General features: G+C 43.6%; 1 protein-coding gene and 1 pseudogene across 2 annotated transcripts in view; both read left to right on the top strand.

The window, feature by feature from the left end:
• LOC126469901 (zinc finger protein rotund-like) overlaps positions 1-19,316 on the top strand; it is a 900,701-nt gene that overhangs the window by 380,294 nt on the left and 501,091 nt on the right. The gene's annotated exons all lie outside the window — the stretch shown is intronic.
• Positions 3,852-3,970, top strand: LOC126471974 (5S ribosomal RNA; annotated as a pseudogene).

The following is a 19,316-nucleotide window of genomic DNA, read 5'->3' as shown; positions in this document are numbered from 1 at the left end:
TTCGCGATGGGGAAAAGTAGGCATTTGAACAATAATTTGTCCCCCTAGGTACTTAACGAACAGAGGACAGAAACAGTTTTAATCTTGCTACTCTTAGAAATACATTCCTTTCTACGGCATCGATTCCGTGCTTTTGTGTTGATATAAAACGGGAAGGCAGCATTTACTGCAGCGAGGAACTCAATGCAGGCCAAAAATCGTGGCGGCACCAGCTATGTTGGTGTAATTGGCTCACTTACCGTTGACTCCCAGAGGCCTTTCTCACGATGTGTCACGAACATCGCAGTCCACTAATTCCCCTAGATTAAAATTTACGGCAGGCGCAGCCGAGAGCTGTTTTCGAGTAATCTGCTTTATTGTTGTATCATACTACTACACATAAAAAGTAAATGTACTCCCAGGAGCTGACACACGTGTATGAAATATTGGCTGAGATCGTTTTGCCGTCAACGACTCTTTCTGCATGACGTAATAAAAAAGCTGAGCGATGTTCGAACGTCACAGGTTTATATGAAGTCGGGTGCAGAATAGCACATTCTCTTCCACCTCCACTTCCTCAGGGAAGTCCATGCTAGTCAGTCTTTCCCCATTCACACTCAAGCATTTAAATCACCAAACAAGTGGAGAATATGAGGATAATTTAACTTTGGCTAACATTTACAAATACTATTGAGGAAAGCATCCTTGTGGTGTGTGGCGTGGGGTATTTTGATACCTCCTTTCCGCTTCCATTCACGTGTACCTGGAAGGATGGCCGATTGCCCGCAAGTCTCCGTATGAGCTCGGATTTCTTTAATGTATGCGGAAGGACTGTTCTTGGAATGTACGCTCCAGATATTTCGACACTCGATGAGGCACGTCGTCTCCCCTCGTGTTGGCTGGGCACCCCCACGATTCTCTCGCGTTTACTAAACGAACCAGTGGCGAAAGCAGCCGACGTTCTTTACATCCTCTCTATCTCCTCCATGAAAGCGACGCCGTGTCCCAGACTAACGAGCAATACTGAAGAATCGGTCGCACGAGACTTTCCACAGCTGTTCCCCTCGTGGATGAATTACAAATTCCTATTGATTCTTCCAATGAATCCCACGGTGGAACTTGATTTTGTTGCTACTAGTTTTTGTGGTCGTTCCATTTTGGGTTGCCATCACAGTTACTTCCAGATTACTGTTTTAAGTGTGATTTGTCGCCGATACTGTCATCGAACAGTAATGGGTCTTCCGCTTATTCATAACATTTATTTAGGTCGAGGATCAACTGCTAGTCTCTCTAACAACTGTCGATCCTATCCCAGTCATCTTACATTTCGCGTCAGTTTTATGACGGTGCAACTTTCTTTTATTTTGCTTCCTCATCCACGAACAGGTACGATTCTTCCTGAAATTTTGAAGTATCAAGAGCCACTCAGACTCTGAAATCTATCGAAAAATATAATAATCGAGGTGTAAGTTACACAGCTCCACGCGCTGAAAGAATCAGTAACATAATTTTTAGTTAGGTTGAAACCAAGGGTACGTAAGAATACTGATGTAGAACGCGACTGTCTAGATTGTGGGAAGCCATTATTGTTGGTCAAAGGAACGGTCTTAAACACTTAAATTTTCGTGCTTATTGAAATCCTTTTCAAAACAAAAGTAATAATTAATCGTATACTGGATAAAGTTCCACTCAACTGTCTTATCTTTTCATTATCGATTCGGGATGATTCAATCCCGTCTTGAGACGTCCTGCAAGATACGGAAATGGACACATTGCAATGCACCAACACGTTAAATATTTGAAACAACGTGGAATATCGTCATATAAAAATTATCAGAGGTACATCTTTCTTCTGAACAATCGTGATTTGGCACGATATCTGTTGTCACTTCATTCAAAATACCGGTTTCGGTCTAAAAATAGATCATCTTCAAGATGTAAGAAATGACATTAATTAAAGGGCATACGTTGAATCATCATAATTTGTATCTGGATCAACGTTGTGGGAATTTCATAATGCAGCAGTGTCTGTTGTTTGAAAGAAACTGGTAGTTTTAGTGAAGAAAGTACCGCGATTGTGCCAGATGATAATTAAAAAGAAAAAAAACTAAAATATGTAAATACTTAAAATGCTGTATATCATATTTTCTATTAATTATCCAGCTTCATAAAAATATAAAAAATATATGACGCGTTCTTCGATACAAAAAATAGTCGCACAAACGTACTGAACTGAGATCTTATTGCCTAGCACGGAGTTTACCTAGTTAGTCTGGGAGGAATACCTTCGGAGAGTGACGAAAAGTGTGGGGTGATCAGTTTAAATTCAACAATTGTGTATAGTTAAAGGATACTTGCTAGTCACAGTTCTCGGTTCTGGTACCAGTTTGTGTAATTCTCGTTAAAACTGTGCAGGACTGTAGGCTGTGGTGTTGAGTTGCAGATCGGTAGGCGGCGTGAGAAGCGGAGTACTTGCGGCGACACGTGTTGGGGACGTACAGTACGCTGCGGCGGCGGCGGCTGCTGCCACGTGACGGCCAGATGTTGCCGGCACCGGGACGTGGGAAGTGCTCAGTGCTCGCGCAAGCCTTCTTTAGCACGCGGACCTTCTTTTTCTCTTTTAACTCGATATAGCAGCTACCTCGAGTGTGCTAACAAGCGGCTAATCTGCTCGCGTTTAGGATACCTACTTATGTTGTAGTACAGGCGCGCACTTTTAACGAGCAGATATTACAGCTGATATGTCCCATTTGACGCTGCTCCACGTTGTGCGTGGCGTGAGTGGTACGAGATATATTTGCTTTTGTGCTACCCCGAAAAGTCACCCGCACGCTAGAAAATTATCGTAAAATTATATAAATTATTTCTGGGATTATGCTACAAACTTTCAGTCGTGATAAATCTAAAAATTATACCCGAAAGTGAGGAAGGGTCCGCCTTCTAGAAAGCAGTTGATAATTGTCTTCACTCAAACGTGTTTCACCACAAATGTAGCATTCTCAGTGGGCATTTGTTTATTTACTCTTAAAATATTATTTCATAAATTGTACTGATTTGGAATATCTATTTTTCTCCATTTCTATTGTGGTGTTTTTTAACTGGCGCAGCATCCATAGACTCAACACGATGTGAGATCTGATACTACCGGGAGATAAAGCTTACGCTTTGTGAGACTTGTAGCGAAGTAATTTTTGTGTTTCACCCTGCAATGTTCGCCACACCCATTTCACCTGCGTGTTAGTTGAAGTCTTGTAGCGAAGCGAACCATCCGCAGAGCATTACTGGAAATTCCTGCCCTTATAGCTAATGTTTTACGCCATGTACGCCTACCTGTTGGACGGGTTTGCCTACCCTGCGGTCTTCACAGCCAGGTACACGGCAAATCAGATTATTACATCACATTAACGACTATTCGTAGGCTCTCGTATTCCACGGCCAAATTTATGCCACAACAAATCTGGCATCGTAGGATTCGACAGAGTCGTTTATGGACCAGGGTTTCTGATGCGTATGTCCTTCTTAATCACCCCTGAAAGTTTGGATCAACATCCGGACACATCCTCCATATGATAAGAGACGTTTGTCGCGTGTGAACAGTCGGTGTCTGGGCTAATTCCATTAGAGAAGATTGTGACATTAAAATAGCAGATGAGCTGTAGCCAAGTGCGGCGTGGACGCAGATAGAGTGCAGTGCCACACGTCACCTACAAATGTCGTTAAGACTGGTGACATGCTTATAATATACGGAAAGCGAAGTCATCAAAACGTCAGTCAGCTACTACCACATGACAGTAATCGGGGAGCATTTGTTCGCAATGTTTGTTAAGTTCGTACTTCGTCGCATTTTTCTTTCACTTAACAAGCAACCTATTGCCAACGACCTTACCGCAGTTGTAACACCGGTTCCCGTTAGATCACCAAAGTTAAGAACTGTCGGGCTTGGCTAGCAATTGGGTGGATGACCATTCGGAACTACCGAGCGCTGCTGGCAAACTTGGTGCACCCAGCCGTTGTTAGGTCAATTGAAGATCTGCTTGGCTGAAAAGTAGCGGCTCCGGGGCCGAAAACTGACGACTGGGACAGCAGTCTGCTGACCACATGCCCCTCATATCCGCATCCAGTGACGCCCATCGGCTGAGAACGACACAGCAATCGGTCAGTACTGTTGAGCCTTTCGAGGCCTCTTTGGGCGGGTCAAGTAGCCTATTACGCAAGTACATCACCTCAAAGTTGCATATGACATTACACATACCACACAGATTGTTTTGCGAAGTCAACTCTGTCACGTGTAAAGCACATTGTAACGTCATTTTAACTGATTGATGAAGGTTTCTCGGGTCCGAGAAACCTTCATCAATAGTTTACGCCGGGAAATCCTACAGTCACATGTCATTTTAACTAACACGCGACTTGGACAACACATGTAATGCACAAAACGACAACAAATCCTTGATGCCAGGTGTGGGTCAGTTGTGCTACGTAAAATTAGTTGTAAAATCTGGGAAAATACATGAACTTAAAATGGAGGGTAAATATTCCTATGGTCCTACCCCTTCACACATTAGTGTACCAATTTCCAACCGCGAAACCCTGGGTTTAAACATAGAGTGTCGAGAAACTATAGTTTCCAGCTGCGTATGTCAAGCGTTCTCAGTTGAACACTGTGTAACTTCGTGTCATGGAGTTAATACAGGGCCCTTCTGGTACGAAGGATGTTGAAACCTTTTGTGCCATTTCGGTTGAACTACGTGACGTTAGACCACTTCGCATGTTCTAAGGCAAAAAACCGATTCACAGCTTCCAGAATGGTACATTACTTAAGCAAAAGGCATTAAGATATTGATCAGTATCAAAATATTCACGAACGTAATCAGGATAACATGGCTCCAACAATTTAAATATAATGCGATTCTGGTAACTACGTCACGCCCTTTTAAGACTGCCATATAGCAGGATGCTTTTGTGAATAGTTCGGTCCATTGACGAGCAGTCTGAATTCTCGAGTTTCACGCAGCTTGTAACAACAGTTACAGGAAAAGGCTGAGGCAATATCATGTCAGAAAGAAAAGACTCTGTAATCGAATCAGTACCCATCTAAATGACGCTCGGGAATTACGATCTGATGTCTATCCCGATCTAGGTCATTTAAGATTTAGACGCTTCTATAATATCTTCAGAAAAGTCCCGACTGCAACCGCAGAACCAAATCGTGCTCCTGTGTCTAATAACTTCGGTGTCGACGAGACGTGAAGTCAAAATGTCTTCACTCCTCGAATCTTCCGGTTTCGTCTCATAAGATAAAGACCAGTGCATTTGTAATCGCGGTAAAATGGACTCGATGTCAGACAAGCTTTGTGTCAGGATTCAGGATTTCTTAGCAGATAGTACTGAACAAGTCGTTCTTATAGCGGACAAGTCGTTGAATGTAAACGTAATTTTGAAAGCACTCTAAGGGATGTTACTGGGCCGTTACTATTCGCGAAATATATAAAAGATTTAGTGGAAGCACCGATGATGCTGTTGTACAGTACATAGGAAAGCTGCAAAGCCAAAACGTTATAGCGATATTTCGTAAAATACCTGAGGGTAATACATATGTATCTTGAGTGAAACGACCACAAAAACTATTTGTCGGAAAAGTAGTTGGCACACTGAGAGTTACAGGAGGAATTGTAAGTAAATGTAAATCACCCACGAGAGATGTAATCACAAAACGCGCGTTCTGTTGAGTATTACTCGTGAGTCTGGAAACACAAGCAATTGCATTCGTAGAGGAGGCAGAGAAAAATCCAAAGAAAAGGTGTTCATTTCGTCACGGGTTCGTTTAGTTAACGCGAGAGCGTGGCGGAGATACTCGTGAAATTCCAGTGGCAGAAGACGCTTCGAGAAAGATGCTGTATACCGCGGAGAAGCTTACTGTCAAAAATTCCGCGGGCGTGCTTTCCACGAAGATCCGTGCAGCACGATAAATCTTTCTACATAACGTATTGCGAATTGCGAAGTGACCGTGTCGGGAAATCAAACAAAATCAAATTGTTTTACTGACAGTCTTCTTCCGATGCACCATTCGCGAAACGAAGAGGGGAGGTGCGGCAGCCGGCAACAACGTTTACATGGTGCGGCCTGGGGCCTGACAGACGCGGCGGTCTCAGGGGGCGAGAGGATCGTGGGGGGATTCTGCTGCTGTCGCGCGCTTCGTTACCTCCCACCGACTCAGCCCATTCAGCCCTCTCCGCTCCGCCAGTAATAAGCGTGCGACTGGCACGACTGTCTGTGTGACGTTCGCTCAGTGCCTTCTACCAACGCTTACCTATTCCCTGTTTCGTACCGAGGTTTTCCAATATTTTTTCTAAGAAATTAAGAACTAAAGCGTCGATAAAAACAAAAGGCTTAATCTACAGGGGGTAAGCGGTAACTGTTTACAACATATCACAGTGATGTAGGGGATATCGAGACAAAAAAATAAGACAAACTGGTCTACAAAAGGCACATAAGCTACATCGTGAGTGTGCCGCGCGGGAAGTTGAATATCCTCCCGCCCTCTTACATCATCAACTTTAGTTAACATTAGTAAGCTGACTTTTCTTGAATCTAGTTAAATTTCCAGTCCCATCTAATCTTAACCCTAATAAGCACAGTAGTCTCATAGTAAGAGGGCCAGGGAAACAAAACGGTTTACTCGTTAATTTGACGCTGCTAAAATTCACAAAATTCTGGTTTAAGACTTGTACAGACGTGAATTTTTAAAATTTCTAAGTGCCCGAGTAATCCAGGGCCTGAGAGAGCGAGAAGATATTCCGACACCTCGCACGATACGCCTGCGCCGTAGCTTAGGTAGTTTTTGTAAGCAAATTTGAGGTTCTTCTCTGGCTAGAGAGAACGTAAGTATCCTATTTCAAATTATTCATCTGGACTTGCCCTACACAACTGTGAGATGCAATAAACAGATAACGTTTACACTCTGTACATCTACATAAATTAGATTACGTTTCATGTTCTTCTCGCTTGGGCGCAGTACAAACTTTCTACAGACTGTCGCAAATGTTTGTTCTCTAAACTTCTTCAATGGCGTTTCGTGAGAACATCATTTTCTAAAGTCAGGGAGTATTTCCTTAACGCTCTCATATTGAGCGAAGCGATCGGCATCAATTTTAGCCGCACGCTTCTGAATTGCTTCGGCGTCTTCCTTTAAGATCCAAACATTTGACCACTGACAAGAATGGGTCCCACAACCGTTCTGTAGCAATCTCATTTATAGGTGCGCTACACATTCACTCACTCACTGCCCGCCATTCACTCTTCTAAAACTGACCTTATGTTCTCTTTTCATTTTATGTCGTTTCACAACGTTCCTCCTGAATATTTAGTAGACTTGACTGCGTGAAGCAGCAAAATATTATTATTTTATTCGAACATTCTAGGAATATTTCTTCTACCCGTCTCCAATACATCCTGAAACCACCTACACTCACTACACGGCAACGCCTTCCCCTGTCCAAGAACTTCATCAGCAAACAGTCCTAGTGTGATGCCTGCTACTGAGTTCTATGACTCATAAAAAGCTTTGGGCCAGTCGCATACTTGAAAATTTATTCTGTTGGTTCTGTCAATGTATCATTAGAAGAAAGGCATCTGGAACGAGTAAAAGAAGTTATGTACTTAGGGAATTGTTTAGTAGACAACAGAAGCTGTATGGAGGGAATGAAAAGTAGATTTTATGAGTAAAAAGGCTTTTTAAATATTGAAAGGTTTGGGAGCACAACTAAGAATATCATTCATAATATGTACCTGGGGTGTAGTATTACGTCACGGAGTGGCCAAAAAGAACGCAGAAAAATATTTTCATTGTTTAGAAATATGAAACGTGAAATGGACTGAGCGAACGAAGGACGAATACATGGTTAAAATATATACCGGAAAGGAAGCTAACGAGAATGATTAGAGCGAGAAGAATATCTTGGCGGTGACATTATTTCGAAGACTCGTTGAATGAATGATTTCAGGAGAATCAGGATAAGGATGAAGAAGACTTGAAGTGCTGGATGAAATTAAAAATTGATTAAGGGAGAGGCACAGGGCCGCGGAAAGTCGAGAGCGTCCTGTCACAAGGCAGAGCCACCATGGCGAGAATATCTCATTACACAGCACTGCAATATCACTACTGAACCTTCCGGAATTCGACGACAGAGAATTACTATGGAAAGCGTGGGCGTGGGCCACAAGCTGCAACGAAGCCGCATAGCGCATGCGTATCAGCATCAAGCGACATGTTCTTTGTGTGACACGAGATGAGGAAGTAAGGAAGTCTTTTCAGGAAGCTGCCAAGTAAGGTAAGTGATGATACACGAAAAACAATACAGTGAAAGGAGCCCATCCACAATACGAAATTCAGTGGCAGCATTTTTACTAAATCCTTTCAGTGCAGTATTCGTTACCCTGCACCAAATTCCATTTCACATAACAGGCGATGTTACGCAAGCGGACTTGTATGAGACCGAAACCATGTTCCGATAGCTGACATAAGTTCAGTGTTGGATTTCTGACAGAGAGCACAGGTTCATAGCTCCACGAGCGTTGCAATGAGACTGTTACGGCGTAAAGCTAGCGCCGGCACGCCAGTCGGGAACGACTGAGAAGATACGGCTGTGAGAAGAGTTAAGCCAATCGCACGCTCGTCGATCTCCCTCCAGGACGACAACGCGACAGCAGCGGCCCCTATGTGAAGTGGATACAAGCGCCGCGCCCGTCTAGTGGCAACCCACTTCGACGGCAGCTTGAATGTTAGCCACTTCGTTAACTGGCGCATCGTACCCTAGATCATTTTACTCTCTACGTAGCACAGACACGTGTTTGTCTATTCTGAAGAAGACTGATTATTTTCTATGTCGCCCTTTGCTTGCGACAAATCTATCAATGTTAAGTATTGTATTTGCCTTGTTATAATAATACGAGTTGTTTGATTCTTTGTATAGCGAACAGAATACACTGAATTCTTAGGCACAACAGAGACTATCTCACAGACCACGGGATTTGAACTGCGAATCTATTATTATTATTTTATTATTATTATTGTCGTTTCAGGATATATTTGCAACGTTACTAGAATGAACAGAAGACAACATACTCATGACAGAATATAGCGTCAGGGTTTTTCTGTATACGTTCAGTTTAAATCAAATGTGAGTAAAATAGTTGTCACTAAAGACTGTTACTAACACTAGACAGTTCTGATACTGCAGGAGAACCGAACCTTCTGCAAATATGGCACGTGTAGAAATGACCAAATTCAGAGCAGTTACGAACTCGTTCTTCAGTTTCACAAAGGACAGAATAGTCGTAAATATCTCCCATTTTCCTTCGGAAAGATCTCATGACAAATAACTTTAACGTTACTGGTTCCATGCTAGGCTCATCCATTGCATTGCTTCCAGTGCTTAACACAAAGCCTCAAAATCATGTGAGTACAGCCACCTTGCCTTTGACGGCACGATCTCTTCCGTGGCCTCTATGTTCTCTCGCCGTTGTAACTCCAGCCTCAGTCTCAAACGATCATTCACTAGAAAAACACCTGTACTCGCAAACTCATGGATTGCGAAACCTGATAGATTGTTACACCGTACGCTTTTTATGTGCTGGTGTCGTTTACGTCTTGCGGGCAGCTCGCAGGTACAGTATTGACGCATGCCTTTCATTTGTCGGCCAGCGAGCTTATGACATTTAGTACCTGTACAAAGAGTTTAATAATCGCTCTGGTACTGATTTCGCTGCCTTATGTATCTAACATGTTGCACCATAAAACGTTATATTTTTATAACAAGCATTTGTAAGGTTAATGACATTCAAAAAATGAAAGAAATTCATTGCATTACGTAAATTATATTTCATCGATCAGTAAAAGGCTCCAATGCGTCCTGTTATGCGGTGTTTTACCTACAATATGTATCTCTGTATTAGCAAGACGCATGTCTGTGGCATTTGTGACACATTATGGTGTCTTCTCTTCTTGCGAGTCTTCTTTGTTTGCCTGAGACTCTTCTGTTTACCACAGACTTGGCAAGTGTAACTTGAAGAAAAACAGGTCGAAATATCAGCACTTTGGATGGCTCCGCTAAAGCACCTATATTTACATCTAAATCTACATCTACATGAGTAACACTCAAGTTACATACGGCATGTGGCGGAGGGTATATAGTGTTCCAAAATCCTTCCCCTCCCTTCCTGTTCCACCGCGAGTGGAACGCAGTAAGTGCGATTGCCAGAACTCGACCGTATAATACGAAATTTCTCTAATTTTACAGTGTAGTCGTAACACGAGGTGTATGTTGAACAAATTACAAAGCTCTTCTTTGAGTCATCTCTCTATATCTTCCAATATTCAACTCTGGCAACAGATCTAGATGAACACTACTCAAGAAGTGGTGGGAAGAATGTTTCGATAGCGACATCATCGGGAAGAGAACGCCGTTAGTGATAGTCTGGCATCTGCCTTCTACGACCACATTTATGTGGATAGATACTCCTAGGTACCTGACAGTTATGACTGACCGAGTAACGGACCGCCGATCGTACGGTCAAAGGATATCGTATCGTATCTTATCTATATTACATTTATTGACGTTGAATTAGACGTCAATTTTTCCACTAAGCGCTGGTGATATGTAAGTCTTTCCGAATTTTATTTCTTCCTATAGTGAACTTTGTTATCCTCATACATCCTCATTTGTCTACACACGTTTAAAAAGTATTTACTGAGTTCTGTTTCGTAGCCTTCAGTCAAACTGAACATCTGTTCCGATGTTCCAAGTACTTTGTTTATTAGGTGAGGGGGGGGGGGGGGGGGGTCCTCTGTCAGTAGCCTTCCGGAAATTGGAACTTTGTCATAAGGTCTTATGGGACCAAACTGCTGCGGTCATCGGTCCCTAAGCTTACGCACTACTTAATCTAACTTAAACTAACTTATACTAAGGACAACACAAACACACATTCCCGAGGGAGGATTCGAACCTCCGACGGGTGGAGCCGCGCGGACTGTGACAATGCGCCGCAGACCGCGCAGCTGCCCCGCACTAGCCTTCCGGAGTTCGTAAATGAGTAGATCATACTTCGATGTGTGAATCCAGCGTAAGCCACGAATTGTGAATAATACATACGTTTTAACGGAGAATGCACACACGAAGCCTAAGTCACGCTAAGACTGAGAAATTACAGCTGTCTTCCGGCTGTAGGTATGCGGGCAACCGAGCTAACAAACACAACATTGTTCTGTATTTTAAGGTGATGGAGAATTTTGTCTCGACGAGCGTCTGGATGGTGTTTACCTGCGTTGCTGAACGTAGATCTGGAGCGAAAACGGGAAATGGACGCAGATGTAGGTTTTTTGGCGTAGAGTGCTACATTAACAATCTATTCCAATAAAGTTTGTAAACAGAAATATATTTACTGTGGTGTCACCGCCAGACACCACACTTGCTAGGTGGTAGCCTTTAAATCGGCTGCGGTCCGGTAGTATACGTCGGACCCGCGTGTCGCCACTATCAGTGATTCCAGACCGAGCGCGCCACACGGCAGGTCTAGAGAGACTTCCTAGCACTCGCCCCAGTTGTTCAGCCGACTTTGCTAGCGATGGTTCACTGACAAATTACGCTCTCATTTGCCGAGACGATAGTTAGCATAGCCTTCAGCTACGTCATTTGCTACGACCTAGCAAGGCGCCATTATCTTTTGCTATTTATCTTGTGATGCATGTACCCTCAGACCGATGTTCACCAATTATGGATTAAAGTTAAGTATTCCAGAAGCTACGTACCTTATTTGCTAGTCTCAATTCCTTGTCCTGTTCCAGACCTCACGCCAGCCTGCGTGAGCTTAAACGCGTGCCTTTCGGCTTCCTCCTAGTGGCTTGGCTGTCTTGCCAGGCCACAACATTTACAACATAAGAAATTCAAATACAGCAATAATAGAGAGCTTTGGGCACTCCGTGGGTTTATTAGAAGCTGTCCTCTCAGCAATGTAACTGCCTCAGGGGATACTACTTCCGGCACCACAGCGTATCCTGCCTAAAGTTTGGTCCAGGTGGAACGAGGAAAGTTGAAGCCAGTCATTTCTGAGCAATGAACGCGGGAGCTGATAACGTCATCAAGATTTGTTTGAGACCGTGCATGTCTCCACGCTTTATCAGGTGTAAAAGACAGGCCGACTGACTCCTGGGCCTTCATCCAAGCACGTTTACAGGATTTCAATCTCATTACAGCAAGTGCTTCTGTTCCTCGCTGCATGGGATGACAGCAGTTGTTCAGTATTCTGGACAATAGTCTGTAAAGAGCGCTCTGCAGTCTTATGTGAGAGAATATGTTGTTCTATACGGGCGACCATTGGACGGGAATGGAGAACAGCGTACCAGATTTGATTCTCACTGTGTGATGCAGTTGGTGAGAGAGGGAACTGTTGTCATATAGAAGAGCATGATTCAGCTGATGAATATAATAATGCTATAGCAATTGTTCGTATGTTCTCCTCACGAAGTTCCACAAGGCGTTGTTAAGGTTTTCAAGTTCAGCAGCTAGTATCTGAAGATGGAACCAGTACGTGACAAATGTTTTCTAAGACTACACGCAAGTGCTTGTGATCGTATCGTACCGTAATGTGTGACTGCCGAACCTGAGCAAAGACGAAGTTTGCTGCGGTACTGGCGTGGTGGACCTCACGACCGGAACATTCCGGAAAGGAACCCAGAGCTCTATCATATCGTTCTTTTGACCACTCACAACTCCACATCTGAACACTCGGCTCTCAGTTAACTAGTTACGAACCTAAAATCGAAGAGAAGTTACTTAGTTATTTCTTACATTGTAGCCTTTATTCTCATAACTTAAATAGGCCTACAGGCTATTGACTGTAGCTCAAATTACTTCCACGAAGAGTTAATATTGTTTTCTGTACATCGGCAACTAATGAAAGTACATGTACTGCTGCAGCTAACATAATACTACTTGCCACCACTACAGAAGTTACTGAAAATAATTAAGGCTACACCTACTACCATAACTAACTATATGTACTAATACTATTGCGCTACAACTAATTCCGCTGCTGTCTAACAGTACTAGACATTACATCTATCTGGAACTTATTATAAACAGTAATAACAACAGGTTTTTCATAACAGATTCCGCAAGACACTCTGCTTTTCATAAGTGAGTCCTGTGGATATAGTCGTACTGGAGCATGGGAAATGAGCGCCGCTTAAAAATTTTGGCTTCGGTCGTTCTCCAACAGGCGGACAGGTATTTTCTATCACACTTAACAATGTGACTATTTGTATGAGATCGTAAGCATTCCAAGGCTACAGCATCAGGCAGCCATTGGTCGCAGCTCTGTATAAACCACTGGAGATTTAAATTCTGCGCCACAGAGGTTTCCTCTCAGTTACAGAAGTAGGGGCCTACTAGCCGTGCTCTGGCCAGACTTCACCTATTACCTACATGCGAAAAGCCGCTTATCGAACTACCGCGAAATTCGAATGAAGTTGTCTTCTAGAAAACTTATGTGCCCTCTCTCAATTCTGCAGTCGAACTTCGAAAGGACAGTAGCAACGCCTCACATATTTGCGGAAAATTATTTTACTCGCGTGTCGATGACGCTCGACCCGCCCCCTTCCACTCTATTTTAAACTCAGTACTGTGAGTGTTCCCCGCAGCCAATGATATCTGCAATTAAACTCGTAGAAGAAACAGAGTACTTCGCAGGTGATGAAGCTCCGCCATCGAAAGGCACCTGTAATAAACTCGTAATGGTGTCGAGATGTGGAGACGCGAACAGCTCTTCGCTGAAATCTCTTCCTTTGTATAGTATTTAATAGCTGCCTGAGGAAGAAAGAAGGCTCTCTAGGAGGCGCAATGTGCTGTTAGGCGTTCTTGCGAAATAGGAAGGGAGACAGACGGGTTTTACTGCCATAGGTGGACAAATATATTGGACGGATTACGCTCACATTAATGTCTATGACTGGAAGCTGCGGCATTAAACAGGATAAGCGACAGCTCGCGCGGCAGCTGCTCGGTCGGTCGATAGTCTCATTTTTGCGGACTTTCCGCGCCCGATGAAAAGCGCGACGGCGGCGGCGGCCCGCGGCGTAAAGTGCGCAGCTCAGGTCGCGCCGAGCCGGTCCGTCGGGTTCCGCAAAATAACACGGACACGGACGCCGGCGTCGCGACGCCGCTCATAAAACGCGGCTATAAACTGCATTCGGCGTGCGCCGCGGCCACCGCCTGGATTCCAGCCTAATGATGTCGGAAGAGCGGCCGGCGGCCGTGGGAAGCAAAACTGAAAGCCTGCGGCTGCCGCTGCCGCTGCGGGCACGATTAACAAGCGCCATTATGGGCGCGCCTCGGTGACATCATCCAGTGTCCCCTCACTGCGACGACGCGCCGCCACAGTTGGCCAGAATACCCTAACTTAGTAACTAAAGTGGACAGTCCTCCAGCGATCAGACTCCAGGAGAGGATGCGGACAGTCGCTAAAACTTCTCGGAAACCTCAATAGCTGAAAAATGCCTGTAGTAAGAATATTCGAAAGAACAACCCTAACAACATATTTGTTATATCTGATTTAACTTTGTCGAGTATGCATATTGCTCGGTAAAGAGCATTACAGTGATGGATGTGCATTTAACACGGTGAGTTCTCTCCCCGATCGTGACGAGGATTAGAGACAGAAAGTGCCAGGAAGCTACGAATGAGAACAAATTTGTAACAGCGGCATTCTGTTCCGTATTTCTATTGAGAAACCGTGAGGTACATCGTGCCCCAGGCTGGAAATTGGAAATTTGTGTAAGGCCTTATGGGACCAACTTGCTGAGGTAATCCGTCCCTAGGCTTACGTACTACTTAATATAACTTAAACTAACTTACAATAAGGACAACACGCACACCCATGCCCGAGGGAGGACTCGAACCTCCGACGGTAGGAGCCGCGCGGATCATGACAAGGCGTCCCAGACCGCGTGGCTACTCCGCGCGCCCCCCAGGCTAGATTCCATAAAATAGTCTAAACGGAAGGAACCGACGAAAGACTGAAAACTAAGAACAAATGCGCAAATCTGCGGTCAGCAAAACTGAGAACCACCCGTCGATTACTGTCTACGTCTGCAACTACATACTCGTATATACTGCACAGATCACTGTACGGGGCGCGGTGCAGCGTAGTTCCTACCTTTATTAACGACTTCCTGTCCTATTCCACTCACCTACTGATAGAGCGAAAACGAATGTTAATAACTATGCCTCTGTCTTACCTTATTTTCGCGAGATATACGATGGTGCTAACAGAATTGTCGCACAGTCATCCTCGAATATCGGTTCTCATAAATTTGGCCAACAGTACAGCACATTTCATCTAGATACCCATTTCAGTTCCCCGAACATTTCCGTTACACTTTCGTACGGACTATACCGACCAATTACCACGCTGCCAACGTACCCCTGAATTGGTTCGATGTCTGCTAACGTGCCTACTAGATAAGGACTCTAAACGCTGGAAAAATACTCCGCAATTGGTCGCACTAGCGTCTCGTATGCGATGTTGTTTAGAGATACACTGCACATTATCGGAACCCTTCCAAAAAATAGATATCCTACATTCATCCTACTGTTACAGATTTTGTGTGTTCGTCGTATTTCATACAGCTTGTTAGTATTGTCCCTAAATGTTTAAACAGTACGAAATGCGCCAGACGTTCACCACTGTTCCCGTAATCTGATACTATCGGATCCTTCCTCCTTGATACAGGCACTATCTTGCCACTAGAGAAAGCTGCCAGTCATTGCACCAAATATTTTGTCTAAGTGTTTCTACACTACCTTTCGATTGTCCAATGACAGTACTTTTATGTAGACAACAATACAGTCATGTAACAATCTGATGGATCAGTTAATTGTGGCTAATAAGTTGTCTATGTATCTTGGGAATATTATTCGAAGTATTAGGCTTCTTGCCGCGCGCTGCAGCCGCGTGGTCTTAGACGCCTCGCCACGGTTCGCGCGGCTCCCACCGTCGGAGGTTCGAATCGTCCTTCAGGCAGGGGTGTGTGCGTTATCCTTACCGTAAGTTAGTTTAACTTAGATTAAGTAGTGTGTAAGACTAGGGATCGCTGTTCTCAGCAGTTTGGCCCCATAGGAACTTACCACAAAAATTAGGCTTCTTTGGGACACATCCGATGTTACTTTCGCTTCTGTTGAAAAATGGTTCAAATGGCTCTAAGCGCTATGGGACTTAATATCTGAAGTCATCAGTCCCCTAGACTTAGAACTACTTAAACCTAACTAACCTAAGGACATCACACACATCCATGCCCGAGGCAGGATTCGAACCTGAGATCGTATCAGCAGCGCGGCTCCGAACTGAAAGGCCTAGAACCGCTCGGCCACAGCGGCCGGCGTTTCTGTTGAACATTCGCCGTCCACTATGTAGAACTGGATTTCACTGGTCAAAAAATGATAAATCCAACGACATATCTGCGAAGATACTCCGTGTCATCGTGTCTTGGTTATCAGTCGACGATGCGGTACAGTATCGACGAACTTCCGTAAAGCTAAGGTAACGGGATCTAACAGCTCACCTGCATTTTGCTGTTTGCAAAGTATCGTGTATGTTTCATAGAAGTGTTTTTTTCCAGGCCCGTGCTGATTCTCCGAGAAAAGCCTCTTTTCCTCCAGCAACTCCATTACACTTAAGCTCAGAATATGTTGCAGCATCCTGTCCATGGAACAGAAACACACCCTACATATCATAAACGATACTACAGTAGTTCTTTTTTGTGTGCTGATACTGTCCGTCGTTGGTTTACAATTATTAAAGCAATTATTAAAGGTCTTTGCAACTAGTAAAAATGCCAAATGTGCCATGCTGTACACATATGGCAAGCCACAGATCAAAATAAAGTATTTTAGATAAGGTGAAAATCTGAACTTCAGGTTGACAGTATTACACATACAAAACACACACGTACATAGATGTAACCACGTGTCGCGTTGGACGTCAACAAATTTGTAATACTGCAATCCAAAATGAACGCAGGAATACTAGAAAAATTTGCATGCAGACGACACGCCCATGTAAGTGATCGCCAAACCGTTGATCGCAAGCAACTAGTAGTTCGCGGGTACATTTTCGGTAGATGGCGGTAATGCTCAGGTTGGCTAACCTGGATTGCTTCGCGGATTTCAGTAAAGACCGCACTCACGACAACAACTGCTCGATTCTCCCGTGCAACTGCCACTGTCATTCACGAATACTACATTGTCAGCCTCTTAGTTCATTGTATATGCGGGAAGCTGTGGACGTTATGTTTCTCTTGCGTATATCAGACATTTGATAACGTGGATAGTTTGATTTACGCACTGATACTGAACTAAGTTTATCGTATGACGTGTGGAAACAAAAAGTAAAAAAATTACCACTTTCATTCTGAATGGAGACCCGATTACTCCTTTAATCAGTTGTGCTATGCAAAGGTACCAGTTGGGAAGAAAGGAAACGTCGAACGTCACTTCAAAACCGTTCACTCAAAGATTGACGCCGGCCGCGGTGGTCTCGCGGTTCTAGGCGCTCAGTCCGGAGCTGCGCGACTGCTACGGTCGCAGGTTCGAATCCTGCCTCGGGCATGGATGTTGTGATGTCCTTAGGTTAGTTAGGTTTAAGTAGTTCTAAGTTCTAGGGAACTGATGACCATTGATGTTAAGTCCCATAGTGCTCAGAGCCATTTTTGAAAGATTGGACAGAATTTCCCACTGGATTCTGTTCTAAGGAACTTTAAGGAAAGGCAGCTAAAATCCAAAATTAATGCTCAACAATCAAGGTTTTTAAAACCATTAGACAAGACTATAGCAGCAAGTGGAGCATTCTGAGTTTCAAATATTATTTTTCATAATAAGACACAATAAAATGACGATGAATTAATCGAAACTACGTTTCTAAATCTGCAGATTCATTATTTGACAGTTTCACAAATAAAACTGAGGTAATGCCTGCTATCAAATGTGTACAGCTTTCTGCAGATATAGTAATGAGAATGGTTGAGGTATTAGTTTTGACAACTTAAATTTGACTTTGATCGCTGCAGCTATTTTTCCCTACAACTTGATGAATCGACAGATATAGCTGACATAGCTCCGTTGCCATTTTGGCAAGAATGGATTTTGCTAATTTCGGAATAAGAGAGGAAATGTTAAAGATTATACCACTAACATGACACACTAAAGCACAGGACATATTTTTAGCAGTTAGAGATCTTATAAACTCTGAGAATATTGTAAAGAGCTTGGTGGGCTTAGCAACTGATGGAGCTCCTGCGATGGTAGGGCGAGAGAGAAGGGATTATGTCTAAACCAACACCTTTCAGTCTTATCATTGTGTAAGACATTAGCAGTCACTGTGTGGAAAGTTTTTAAGTATGAACAATATAATGCTAACAGTCGTAAAAGTAGTGAACAAAATAGGAGACGTTTGTTCAAGGTGCCGGCCGGTGTGGCCGTGCGGTTCTAGGCGCTACAGTCTGGAACCGCGTGACCGCTACGGTCGCAGGTTCGAATCCTGCCTCGGGCATGGATGTGTGTGCTGTCCTTAGGTTAGTTAGGTTTAAGTAGTTCTAAGTTCTAGGGGACTGACGATCACAGATGTTAAGTCCCATAGTGCTCAGAGCCATTTGAACCATTTTTGTTTGTTCAAGGCACTGACATGGTGATCTACTGCTTCATACGGAAGTTCTTTAGCTTAGTAGAGGCAGAGTTTTACAACGTTTTAAAGAGTTTATTTCCACCTTACTAGAATTTTTTAAAAAACGAGGTAAATCCTTCTGTGAACTAGAAGATCTTGTTTGGCTGTCATGACTTTTTATTCTCTCAGACAGCACCGAAAAGTTAAATATCCATAACTTGCAGCTTAGAGGTAAGGATAAAGATATTGGCGGAACAATTTCAAATGGTGCTTCATTCTCGAACGAGCTGGAACTATGAGACAAAAATCTTGTCCAGGGTGAATACAAACACTTTACCTGCTTGAACTCTGTCGTTTCTAGGTCCCCGGCTAACATACAATACAATACAATACAATACAATACCTGTTTGAAAGAAACCCTTGACAAGCAAGGCTCCTCAACACCTCCCCACAACAGCAAACAATACCTCGAAATTCTTTAATGTTTGAGAAGTCAATTCAACAGACACTTTCAAGTTTTCAAAAGAATTTGAACTATCGCAAATTTTGTCAAATCGCATTCTACAGAGATTTATGCCGAAGAGCTCTCTACTTTTATCGTGAAGTATTTTGTTCCTAGAGAAAAATAT

The sequence above is a fragment of the Schistocerca serialis genome, chromosome 3 (genome assembly GCF_023864345.2).
Source record: "Schistocerca serialis cubense isolate TAMUIC-IGC-003099 chromosome 3, iqSchSeri2.2, whole genome shotgun sequence".
Classification (NCBI taxonomy): domain Eukaryota; kingdom Metazoa; phylum Arthropoda; class Insecta; order Orthoptera; family Acrididae; genus Schistocerca; species Schistocerca serialis.
This window is presented reverse-complemented; position numbering and strand designations above follow the sequence as displayed.